We start from the raw sequence: 10,976 nt of genomic DNA, 5'->3' as shown, positions 1-10,976 counted from the left end.
AACAGTGGCAGGAGAACAGATTGTCTCTGCATTAAGGACCAGTGCTTCAAGAGCTCCTCATTCTGGCTACCAGCATCGTGTACAGGGGAACAGAGGCAAGGGTTCTGGAACAGGCCCTTCAGCTCAGATGTTTGGGCAGCTCTCCTATATCATGGATTCCAGAGTCTCTACCTACCTAGCTGCGGTCACCCAGCACACAGGACATCGATGACATACAGAAAAGTGAGAATACACATGAGAATGGGGGTGTGGAGGAGACAAAATAGGAAAGGAGCAGTTTTGTAGGGTAGGACTGAGATGAAGTAAGCCCAGCAGAGTGGAGAGCAGCTCTGTTTTAACAAGTCTCCTGTGGCTCATCAGGGAGGAGCTGAATTGTGCATATTCTTTTAAAATACAGATCCAGACTAACACAGCTACCCCTCTGATACTCTTTTAAAATATTTCACAATGGTGCATAATATCATAGCACACACCAATACAATCAGTCTGAGTTACTTTCTAGAACAAAGCAAGAAACAGCAAAGATTCAAGCATCAGTAATGGGTGACCCTATGACTTAGGGAGGAAAGCCCCACAGCCCTTCCCTTCCACATCCACCAGAGCCCAGACCTCTGCCCCCAACTGTAGCCACTGCTGGCCCCTGCCTAGCTCCCCCACCATATGGTCACTAGCCCCTGCCTTAGGGTAGCACCACTAAGCCCCCCAAATCCTAGAGCTACAGACAGCTGATGTATGACATGGCAGCAGCCTGCCCCAGCCCTGAAGCTTTGGAGAGCTGGACATCAGGCATGGCATGGGAAAGCTGGGGCCATGCTTCCTGCACCTCTGACCAGCAAGCCCTGCAGGCAAGCTGACCACCCTAGCACTGGATGGCCAGAGTGGTCACAGCCCCAGGAGAACTGGCAGCATGGTGCACCCCCCACAGCCTGTCCACCTCATCCTCTGTATCAGAACAGCAGGTTGTGGGACTCTGGTGGAGTATGCACAGCCAGGTGAGGCAGTTTGGGAAAGCACTACCTTCTCCTGCCTAAGATACCGGCCACCCATGGAGTCACGACCACGCGAAAGAGTGCACTGCATAGGTCAATATCTTCACAAGTGGGCTCTAATTTTGGATACCTCAGTTTTTAGGTATCTGACCTGACACATCTTCAGTTTGATTCTCAGAGAGTTGTACCACAAGCACAACCCTCCACTGGCAAAGTTTGGGTGTCTATGATAAAATGAAAGATTTCTGAAGAGTAATAAGAAAACCCAAATCTTCAATTAGAACTTTTTTTTAAAATGGGATGATAAAACTCCCTGAATTGTAGCCTCCACACTTTGGGTTTCTTTACCCAATTGGAGTGGTTCTTTAGGAGACAAAACTCAACAGTGCATACACCACCAAACTAACCAGCTAAAACTACTGTTTATTTCCATTAGATTTTCAACAATATTCACAGGCTCTGAACATAATCCTAATAATTTTTAATTACAAAACCAAATATGCAGTATTTCATAGTTATATAATATTATGAGCTCATTGGGCAAACCTTTGTTATGGGTTAAAACCCCATTGAGATTACTAAATGTAAACTCACACTTCAGTTAACATAACTGTAGTATAAGCTCTGCATAGACTAAAGGTGCATGTGAACCCATTCCGCTAGAGAGATCTCAAAGAAAGCGAGGTCAGACAAGGACAGTGAGAAAGGCAGCCTGAACAAGCAGCTAAAAGTGTGAAAAAAACTGAGAAGTAGTTTTGGGGTAGGGGTGAAGTCTGAAAACAGCAAGAGAGGCTGTTTTCTGCTATCTGATTTGTTCTGTGTTTACAATGCAGAACTTTGTCCTTTCTTCTTAAAAAAGCAAAACTGCCTCAAAAAAATGCCTGTCACTCAGATTCTGCTTCCAGATAGAACATCTTCAGGAATCCACACGTCAGGTAACTGCTCAGCTCAGAAAGGGGCAACCACAAATACTTCCACACATCAAGCTGTATCTCAGTTCCCTTCTGTTTCTTAGGGTATGTCTACACAGCAAAGATATTTCAAAATAACAGCCATTGTTTTGAAATAATTTTGTGAGCATCTACACAACTCAACTGTTACTTTGAAATAATTTTGAAATAGCAGCTGGCTTATTTCAAAATAAGTAAAGTAAACCTCACTGAAAGCCTATGTCTACACTAGCCCTTCCTTTCAGAAGGGGCATGGTAATGAGCGAGTTGGGAAGATGCTAATGAGGTGATGCCATGAATATGCAGTGCCTCATTAGCATAATGGCAGCCACGCATGATTTGAAAGCACTGCTTTCTTAGCCTTAGTCTAAACTTAAAATTGAGATCCATCTACATATGTTGCTTAGGAGCGTGGCAATGTTCCCTCTAAATTATGTCCATGTGCAGAACGAATTTTGTTATGTGCACCAATATGTAAGTGACGTGTGACACACCATCTCCACATTGGTGTACATAACAAAATTCATTCTGCCCCTGGACAATCTGTGGCAGGAGTAGGATCAAGGGGTTTGGCATGTGGGAGGGGGCTCAGGGTTGTGGGGATGAGGGCTGTGGCTTGGGGCGTAGGATCTGGGGTGGGGTGGTGGAGTGGATGAGGTATTCAGGGCATGGGAGGGCTCTGGCTAAGGGTATGAGGTTGGGACGGGGATGAGGAATTTGGGATGTGAGAGAGAGTAGGGGCTCTGGTTTGGGGTGTGGGATTTGAGTTGTCTGAGATGCAGGAGGGGCTCCAGACTGGGGCCAGTGGATTTGGAGTATGGAAGTGAGCTCAGAGCAGGAAGCTGGGATGGGGGTGCAGGGTCTGGGCAGAAGTTAGGGTGCAGGAGGGGGTTCAGGGTTGGGATATGAGGTCTAAAGGGAACTAGGATGGTGGAGAGGGCTCATGGCTGGGGCAGAGGATTAGGGTGTGCAGTGCATACTTGGGGCAGATCCCATTTGGTGGAGATAGGGAATAGGGGGTTCATGCTGCCTTGAGCTCACTTGCAGGCTTTGCTTCCCCATGATTCCCAGCCAATGAGAGCGGCAGGGACACAGCTTCCCAGTGCTTGCAGTGACACAGGTCCAGCCTGGGGAAGGAATGCCACTGAGCGAAGCCACCCTCCCCCCTGCTCAGGAAAGGCTGACCCAGAACACAGGGGCTTTACGCTCTGCAGCCCGTGGCCCTGGGAGTGCACCTCTCTCCCAACCACAGCTGCTCCTGGCTGAGGCCAGGGAAGCACACCTCTCCTGCCAGCAGAAGCCCTGAGTCTGGGAGCCATCTGGATAAGAGGGAACCTAGTTCTTGAATACTGCAGTTAAGCAGACATAACCCCCAGACTAGGCACATCATCTGTGGTGGAGAGATGCCCTAAAAGGCACAGTGCCTCAAATACATTTGGTCAGAAAAAAAAAACAGAGAAAACAGTTCCTATCGAAAAACACAGTTCCATCAAAATTAAAAGCATTTTGTAAAGTCAACACATCCCAGTGAAATATTTCTGTTTTCCTGTCAAAACGGATGCTCATTTTGAATTTTGTATTGTATCACTTAAAATGTTGAAATTGAAACCATGAGTCAATTGTGCTGAAGAGTCTCAATCATTCCTATGTGAAATCTGTTCACTATTGTCTTTTGGAGCAAAGTTTTCAATTGGTGGGTTTCAGTCCAAGTTTCAAAATCTCAGAATTCTCCACAAAATGGGATTTCTGTTCCCTGAACAGCTCTAGCCTCAAGGGGATTTAATGAATTGCCATTTTCTACTGTATTTCTGTATCTGTTTTGGTGGGGTTTTCTTGCAGTTTTGGGCACTGAATGGCAGGCAGCCCTGGAAGTAGAGAAAATAGAACACAGCTCTTGGGCCTGCCTTAGATAGGGAGCCATGCAAAGCTGAGACCTGTTAAATACCACCTTGTCAGCCCTCTTTATAGATTACAGAACCAACACTCTCAGTGGTCAAATCTATCACTAAAGGATTGTTAAAACATTATGTGAAAGCACTGGGAGGTATATACGTGCTGCTGAGGCTGCAAAACTCCAACTGCTGACTGAACTGGTATTGCAGCAAGTTAGTCAGCTTCCCCACAGCAACGAACAGCACTTTCAATGCTAGCGCACAGAGGACAGTATTTTTGTGTGCTGTGTTAACAGGCAGGCTAGGAAGCTGAAAGGTGGTTACTACAGCTAAAACCTCAAGGGCCCTCCTGTGAAATATTTTCCAACATGGTCACAGATAGTACGACTCTCGTGAGTATTTTTGTTTAAAAGCAAACGTGCTAACCAAAAACCACGTTCCAGACTACGCTCCAGAAACTGTCTTTATACTGGTCTATCGCATGGCTAATGAAGACGCAACACAATTAAGCAACTGTGTTACACCTTAGGCACAACAGCTGTCAAGTTTGAAAACTGTTTCAAGCAGTTATAAATCCCAATACGCAGAGAGTCTTACGTACCACACTGGACCTTACTCTGTATTCCTGACTGGGTAAACTCTCACTGCCTTCAAAGGGGGCTACGACGGAGCATGAATAAGGGCTGGTCTGCACACAAACATGCATCAAAATAACTAATGAGTGCGGGTATGTGGACTCCCTTGTTTTGGGATAAAAAAGTATCCACATTCAAAGTCGCACAAACTTTGAAAAGTCATGGAAGACAGGGGAGATTAAAGAAGACTGGAAAAGGGCAAATATACTGCCAATCTACGAAAAGAGACATAATGACAACCGAGCAAACAACATAACAGTCAGCTTAACTTCTGTACCAGGAAAGATAACGAAGCAATAAGGAACCCATTTGCAAATATCTGGAACATAATAAGGGGATAAATAACACTCAGGAACAAATCACGTCACACCAACCTGACAACTTTCTCTGATAGGATAACAAGTCTTGTGGATAAGGGGGAAGTGGCAGACGTGGTGTTCCTGCACTTTAGTAAAGCATTTGATACAGCCTTGCATGACCTTCTTATAAATAAAATAGGGAAATGCAACCCGGATGGGGCTATTATAATGTGGTTGCATAACTGGTTGGATAACTATTCCCAGAGACTAGTTATCAATTGTTCACAGCCATGCTGGAAAGGCATAACAAGTGGGGAGCAGGGAGCAGGGAGCAGTCCCAGGACTGGTTCTGTTCAATATCTTCACCAGTGACTTAGCTAAAAGCCTAGAGAGCATGCTTATAAAGTTTGCAGATGATACAAAGCTGGGAGGGGTTTCAAGTGCTTTGGAGGATAGGGTCAGAACTCAAAATGATCTGGACAAACTGGAGAAAATGTCTGAGGTAGAAAGGATGAAATTCAGAAAGGACAAATGCAAAGTACTCCGCCAAGAAAGGAACAATCAGTTTCACATAAACAAAACGGGAAATTGCTATTTAGCTAGGAGTACGACAGAAGGGAATCTAGGGGTCAGAGTAGACCACAAGCTAAATGTGTGTTAACAGTGCTAGACTGTTGCAAAAAAAACAAACAAACCAAGTGTCATTCTGGGATGTATTAACGGGGGTGTTGCAAGCAAGACACAAGAAGTAATTCCTCCTCTGTCCTCTGCGTTGATTAGGCCCCAGCTTAAGTATTGTGTCCAGTTCTGGGCACCACATTACGGGAACCGTGTGGACAAATTGAAGAAGGTCCAGAGAAGAACAACAAAAAATATTAAAGGTGTGGAAAACATGACCTATGAGAGAAGATTGAAAGGATTAGGTTTGTTTAGTCTGGCAAAGAGAAGACTAAGAGGGGACATAAAAACAGCTTTCAAGTATCTAAAAGGCTGTTCCAAGGAGGAGGGAGTAAAATTATTCTACATAACTTCTGCTGATAGGACAAGAAGCAATGGGATTAAATTGCAACAAGTGAGGTTTAGGTTGGACATTAGGAAAAACTTTCTATCAGCGTGGTTAAGCACTGTAATAAATTGCCTAGGGAGGATGTGGAATCACTATAATTGGAGATTTTTAAGATCAGGATAGACAGGCATCAGTCGGGGTGGTCTAGATAGGTGAAGGGCAACCTAGGCTAGTGAGTGGGCCACCTGAGCATCCCTCCTTTGTCTCAGTGGGCAGCAAGACTGTCATAACCAAGGCAGTGTCCTGGGATAGGATAGTTTTGCTAAATGTGCTTGAGTAACTAGAATTTGCGAGGTGCGATGACTGAACTGTAGCACCGCTTTGGATGCAGAGAGAGAGCACATAGTGCTCACAATGTTGTGTGAAATCAGCACACATCTCAGTTCACATGCCCTTGCTTTAAGTCGGGGTGAGCAAGATATGGCCTCTTGAGGTCCCTTCCAGTTCTAACAGTCTACGATTATATAATAAAAGACACAAGGTAAGGTCAGGTAAGCAATTAGATTATAGCCCATGAGCCTCCAGGCTGGGGCAACAAAACAGTCAAATGCTCAGAAGAATTGGCTCCTTGGCCAGGGCGAAACTGCAACCAATCTATAGCCCCAGGGCAGGGGAAAGTAAGCAAGTAGTCTACAGCCCTACAGCCTCCTGAGGGGGACAGAGAAACAATCTAGCAGTCTAGGGTGTTAGACCCCTGCTCACAGCAAAGAGTCTGTAGTCCCTGGGTGCACAACGTGAGCAAACAGCAAGTCTACAGGCCTCACTTCTCTCACAGTGGGGACACTGTTCAGGCAGCCTCCTAAGCAGGTGGTGACTCGGTTCCCACAGCCATCTCTACAGCCAACAGACCATGGAGTGAGCAATCCAGACCTTGGACTCTGCCACCTGGGATAGCACAGCTATCTCTAGAGGAGTTGGTAACGTCTTATCTTCCACCTCCACCTCATCCCCTGCCCTCAGTGCAGCATGAATCAGGGGGCATGGCCTCCTGGACCCACAATGATTTGCTGCCTCTGGTGGCTCAGTGCATAGTTGCTATGTCACAATTATAAAAATTCAAGTCCATGATTATGAGGAACAGGCAAATTGTGTGTCATTGTGATGCAGAAGTTATTGCCTCTAGCACTGCCACTAGACATAGGACAACTTGTCAGAATGAACCTTGGGGAAGGCAGACAGCAATACTATGGTTTCTAGTCGGTGTGCAGCCAGTTAGCCTTCATTACTCTCTTACCAACATGCAACACTATACATCACCTCCGAATTTGGCACAATGTGATTGACATCACTTGATTTATTCTATAATTACTTCCTTAAAAACCACTGTCACATTCTCATCACTCAGCAAAGCCAGTGGGAGTTCCATGTGCAGAAAGCTTCGTGGAATGGGTCTTTCCTCATGTGACTGAGATTTGGCCATCATTTTGCTTTCCTGGAGTCAAATATACTGGAATTGGAAAAGATTAAGGAACAGGAAACAGAAATGATGGGGTATGAGATGGTTGCCATAGGAGCAGAGATTAATAAAACTGGGACTTTTCAGCTTGGAAAAGAAAGGACTAAGTGGAGATATGGTAGAGGTCTATAAAATCATGACTGGTGTGAATTTTATAAATAAGGAAAAACTACTTACTCCTTCCCATAAAACTAGAAGTCACCAAATTAAATTAATAGGCAGCAGGTTTAAAACAAACAAAGCATTTCTTCACATCATCCATAGTCAACTGGTGGAACTCCCTGCCAGAGGATGTTATCAAGGCCAAGACTTTAATGGGGTTCAGAAAAGAGCTAAATTCATGCAGGATAGGTCCATCAATGGCTATTTGCCAGGTTGGGTAGGGATAGTGTTTCTAGCCTATATTTTGTCACGGATGGGAATGGGCAAGAGGGGACGAATCACTTGATGATTATCTGTTCTGTTCATTCCCTCTGGGTACCTAGCATTGGCCACTGCTGAAAGACAGGATACTGGGCTTGACAGACCTTTGGTCTAACACAGCATACCCATTTTTATGTTCAAATTGTTCCCTCATTTGAAAAAAGACCTGTGGGAAGAAGAAAGTGCACTGGAAACTGTGCAAGCTGCATTACATCCTGAAGACAGATTCATTTCTGACCTCACATGATGGGGCTGAGGGCATCACCTGAAAACCTCTGAGGAAAAACATGGTGTCTCCAATCCCCTCAAAATTCTGAGCTGTAAAATGGGCAGCAGAAAGACACTAATCCTGCTTCATTTGCCTCTCCAGATAGTGGCCCTGATCTTGAATGGCCCAAAGGAGCTCTACACATAGATAATTTGAAGAAGTAAGGTGCAAGGTGAATTATACTAAGTGAAATCTTTTATTCAGTCACTTTTTAATAAGATTTTGATAACAATTTATACTATGTGATTCTGTGAAGAGTTTGCTTTATAACATCTAACCGATCCATACATAATCTGGTTTTAATTTAAGCTCTGCAGGTGTTTCCAAATAGTAAATATTAGAATCTTTATTGCTTGCTTTATTCAGTAATGATAGGGGAAATTTCTGTAAGGTTCCTAGCATCCATTTGTATGCAGATAGAATCATATTTTATAATACTCATAAATCTGACAGAATAGCCTCTTGCATTCAGGACAACACAATAAATATTAAGGTGCAGCTGAAGTAAACATGTTTGGAAGGAAAATGAAATAAAGCTTTGATTAGGGGTTTAATGAAACAACCATAACTGCTTATTTACGAAAGATGTGTGTGCACATTCCTGGGAGGTGCAAAGTCCTTGCTGAGTCTGCAGCTTCTCCATGAGCAAGACAATGGAGATTCTCAGCAGGATCCTACAGACTCTGCAGAAATGGACTCAACATGTCTCAGAGATGAGGGCTGCCTACATAATGCTAAATAACCTCTGCCTATCTCAAGTTTCTAAAAGATGTCTGTCACCATGGTATCAAAGCACCAATTAGAGTAGGGCTGCCTTTGTATAGGTATGCCTGATCACCCCTTCCCCCAAGCCTTTCTGCACATGAGGTAGCCATACCAGACATGGAAGCACAATGAAGGGAAGCTCCATACCACTGTAATAATACTTTTATATTCTGGGTTCAACATTGATGCCATTGTAGAAGGCCTATACAAAGGCTAATTAGAGGTTTAAGTAGCACCTAGTCCACAAGCTGGCCTTGTGACCAAGAGAAGAGGTTGACTTGCATTGTCTTTCATGCAGTAATCTAGAGAAGGCAATGCTCTAGGCCAGGGGTGAACAAATGTTTTATGTTGAGCCCCACTTTTCGTCCCTGCAATTAGCAAGGCCTCCCAATCTGTCTAATGTAATCCAAACCGATGGAAATTTTGGCTGAGTTCATATGAAAAAAAATTTCAGCAAGTATAAGAAAACGAGCATGTAGAATGTAAAAATTTTTATTAATTGGCATATAAATGTGAATACCTATACATAAAAAGTAATATATTTCAACATTTTTAATGAGATGGATAAGCCTGAGACCCAGCAGCTGGCTGTGATGCGCACCTCTTGGGAAATTTCATGCCTCCCTCAGGGGTTCTGCCCCCCACTTTGCTCACCCCTGCTCCAGGCTGTATTCCCCTTAATGGTTTTTTGCATATTGCAACAGCTACTAATGCCCATTATACTGTTCCCTTGCCTCTACTTCCAAGAGTTATTATGCCCCGAACAGACAGCTTCCTTCCACTGTGTTCAGGTGCCTGGCTCTCTGAACCCACATTATAACCCACAGAAAAAATACAAATATACATAGTGCACAGAAAACCCCCAAAATTAATGTATAACTCACAAGCAGCAGAGACCTGGGTTGCAGGAGGTCATCACTGGTGGTTGGAAAGTTCAGAAGCTGCAACACATACAAGTAAATATATGTAAATGAGTGAATTAACAACATAAGAACAGCTTCATTTCAGAAGATTTTTACTTTTCTTTGAGTTAGAGCGTGAACACAATTTTAATGTTACAATCTTAATTTAATGTGTTGGGGTTCTTAATGATTCTCTAAAGTGAAAGAATCCCTTCTGATGAATACTACCCACATTCGCACATAGAATATACTGGAACAGCTCAGATCATTTTCTGCAGACACCCAAAATAAAAGAGAATAACAAACCATTCCTTCTCTGCTTCCCCCAAACAGAACCAGAAAGATACGGATGCTCTTTCTTCTCTCTCTATGACAGCTATTTGCAGGGAAGAGTGCATCTGGCATCTTGTGCTGCAGAATAGAAATCAGAGGACTGCTAAGAAAATGTAAACTCCAAAGATTGATGGCAATATTCCAAACACAGGGCCTTTTATGATTTGAAGGGAGGAAGTACTAGCATTTATGGCTTGCACAGCCATTAAGAACTAAATATATTATAAAAAATTGCATATAAAACTCTTCTTAGAGAAATACAGTAATATTTAAATCTCCCCCACTGCAGACAGCTCTTTAATTCTTGCCATGATTCTCATGTAACAGCCCCAGATGTTTGTGTTCCATCTCTTGCAGAACAGTTTCCCCAAACTCAAAGCATACTTTAAAGAGAAGAAAACCCCTCTCATAACCTGTAAGATATTTCACCTTTAAGAATTCCAGCTCTTTTGCCACAATGAGTTTCACCTATACCATAGGTGTCTAGAGCCGCATCTACACATGCCAGCTACTTCGAAGTTGCCGCGCCAACTTCGAAATAGCGCCCGCCACGTCTACATGTGGCGAGCGCTATTTCGAAGTTGAAATTGACGTAAGGCGGCGAGACGTCGAAGTCGCTATCCCCACCAGGAGATGGGAATAGCGCCCTACTTCAACGTTGAACGTCGAAGTAGGACACATGTAGCCGATCCGCATCCCGCAACATCGAAAGAGCGGGGTCCGCCATGGCAGCCATCAGCTGAGGGGTTGAGAGACGCTCTCTCCAACCCGAGCTCTATGGTCGCCGCGTGCAGCAACCCTTTAAAGCTCCCCGCCCCCTGCGCTCCTGTGCAGGAAGCTGAGAGCGCATGCAGGCGGCAGCACTGCCACACGGCCAGCCTGCACACGCCTCTGCAGCCCCAACCCACCACCCCCGCAGAGATGGCCGCTCGCCGGCCCCTCAAGCGCCCCCAGGGCACACCCCCCAAGGGGAGCCAGGGCTCCCAGCCAGCCAGCCC

This window comes from Carettochelys insculpta, chromosome 13 (assembly GCF_033958435.1).
Source record: "Carettochelys insculpta isolate YL-2023 chromosome 13, ASM3395843v1, whole genome shotgun sequence".
Lineage (NCBI taxonomy): Eukaryota > Metazoa > Chordata > Testudines > Carettochelyidae > Carettochelys > Carettochelys insculpta.
Note: the sequence above shows the minus strand (reverse complement) of the source record.